This window comes from Oncorhynchus nerka, linkage group LG7 (genome assembly GCF_034236695.1).
Source record: "Oncorhynchus nerka isolate Pitt River linkage group LG7, Oner_Uvic_2.0, whole genome shotgun sequence".
NCBI classification, from domain to species: Eukaryota; Metazoa; Chordata; class Actinopteri; order Salmoniformes; family Salmonidae; genus Oncorhynchus; species Oncorhynchus nerka.
Genome location: NC_088402.1, coordinates 98,001,308 through 98,003,951, shown reverse-complemented (window position 1 = coordinate 98,003,951; position 2,644 = coordinate 98,001,308). Strand labels below are relative to the sequence as shown.

The following is a 2,644-nucleotide window of genomic DNA, read 5'->3' as shown; positions in this document are numbered from 1 at the left end:
AAAAATAACAGAAAACATATCATCACTTAATGCGCCCGACATTATATAGTCTGTAGTCGGGCCGTTCTAGTGAAGGAGGAGCTTTTTGATGACATTGTGAACGATGACATTCACTCCAGTCGGCCCCATGAAGTCAGAAAAATACAATAGCACAATTATTTGATTAACAAAATTAAATGAACAAACCAGCTATTACTTCCCATTGCAAAAATATATCACCGATTAGTGTGGTGAACGTCATAAATTAAAGTTACAACACAACAATGTTTCACAGTCATGTGAGGTCCTGGTGGCCCTAATGGATAACAGTACAATCATTTGTGCTTCGGCTCATTAAATGGGGTTAATGTAGGGCTCATTAAATGGGGTTAATGTGGGGCTCATTAAATGGGGTTAATGTAGGGCTCATTAAATGGGGTTAATGTAGGGCTCATTAAATGGGGTTAATGTGGGGCTCATTAAATGTGGTTAATGTAGGGCTCATTAAATGTGGTTAATGTAGGGCTCATTAAATGGGGTTAATGTAGGGCTCATTAAATGGGGTTAATGTAGGGCTCATTAAATGGGGTTAATGTAGGGCTCATTAAATGGGGTTAATGTAGGGCTCATTAAATGGGGTTAATGTAGGGCTCATTAAATGTGGTTAATGTAGGGCTCATTAAATGGGGTTAATGTAGGGCTCATTAAATGGGGTTAATGTAGGGCTCATTAAATGGGGTTAATGTAGGGCTCATTAAATGTGGTTAATGTAGGGCTCATTAAATGGAGTTAATATTGGTCTCATCAGGCTCAGGTAGCATCAGATTAGAATGTTCAGGCTGAATCAAAGCTCTCATCAAATCCAGACATTTATATGCGTTATAATGCTTTTGAATGACACTTCCAAGTTTTGGTGGAAACTACCAGGTTACCCGGGAGAAAAGTGATTTATTATCGTATAATACCGGGGAAATAATCAACCTTAATGCGCATACAGGTGGATTCACAAGACACCAATCAAGTAACTTACATATACAGTATCTTCATTAGGCCTAATGGCATTTTATGAAGTTAGTTATAGTGACTGAGTAAGTCTAATTATAAAAGTAAGCCTCCAAAGTGCCATGTTTCTTAGTTTATTATGTGGAGGAAACATTTAGGCAGCCAGGACCATCCGCTCCTTAGCTCTCTTACTGCAGTCCAGTGCCATAGACATCTTTGAAGTTTGGCCTCTAGTAATTTAGGAGGGACACTTTATGAAGGCCTTCTCACAATGGACTTATCATACAAGGCTCTACAGACAGATACAAAAAAAGACAGGCTATTTTTATTGTTGACGTTATTTTCGTTGACGATGTCTTGAAGTCAAGTCGTTCAACATTGAAATGCAGTTTTCTGTACCACACAGGACAACCAGGGAAAAGCGACGGTCGGTGGAACTCTGGCGCCACCAAGTGGACAATTGCTTCAGTTCGTTTGTGGCAGCAATGCTACCAGATATACTTGATACAAGATCAAATGTTACGTCAATATCTCCAAATTGCCCCCCCATCCCCACACGTAATATATTATTATTCCAATTTAGCTGTTGATCAGGTTAACGTGTTCTCTCATTTCTGATTGGAGGGGGGATGACCACGTGATCTTAGAACCTACAAATGTGTTACTTTGTAACAGTCAAACGTGGTTATTCCTGGCGTTGATCAACTCCACATCCATGCCACCATTTATTTAAAGCATTGTATTTTTTTAATGGAAAACAAAAAGCATATAGTGCTCATTTTGGTGTAATCATAACCGAGTTTGACGTGTCGGAGAACGGCCACTTCGTCCCGAAACCATTGTAGGTATCGCTTCTCGGCCTTTTGGCTAAGATCAAGTGTAGTATCTGTTCTTATCAGTTTAATATCTGATACGTCCCCTATCTGGGGACCATATATTAAATTGATTTTTGGAATAGGGAGATGGAATAGGGGCTTGCTCCGTCCACTCCACGCATCGACCTGGTATTGCAGTACTTCCAGGAACGGTGCACCCCCTTTCATTGTAAAGAGAAATCAGACAGAGGAAGTAGAGTTGCTTCGTTGGTCTATATTGTATTTTCACATTGAGCAACTGTTTGAACGTTAAATGACGAGACATTTAATTTTACTAGGCAAGTTAAGAACAAATTCTTATTTTAACTGCCTGTTCAGGGGCAGAACGACAGAACCTTGTCAGCTCGGGGATTCGAACTTGCAACCTTTCAGTTACTAGTCCAACGCTCTAACCACTAGGCTACCCTGCCGCCCCACATAGGCACTGTTGCGAGTGACCAGTCTTGTTCAGTACATCACAACACATCCGGGTATCTCAAGCACCCCGGTAAAACACAAGAGTTGCAGTAATGAACATTTACCAACAGATGGCATCACTGTGCCATTGTACACCCATAACATCTTCCATTTAATAAAATCGGACAGGAGGAGTCAATTCACTAACAAAACAAACCTAGTAACAATTTCCAACATTAACAGTTTAGTATCATTTATTTATTTTTCTCAGGTAACAATAACACATTTTGATATTCTCTTCACTTGTATTTTTATTTATTTTATTTCACCTTTATTTAACCAGGTAGGCAAGTTGAGAACAAGTTCTCATTTACAATTGCGACCTGGCCAAG

General features: G+C 39.7%; 1 non-coding gene across 1 annotated transcript; it reads left to right on the top strand.

Moving 5' to 3' along the window:
• Positions 1-1,828: 1,828 nt before the first annotated feature.
• LOC135572675 (U2 spliceosomal RNA) lies at positions 1,829-2,019 on the top strand. The gene has a single exon (XR_010464451.1). It is a non-coding gene; the product is annotated as a U2 spliceosomal RNA (small nuclear RNA).
• Positions 2,020-2,644: the final 625 nt, after the last annotated feature.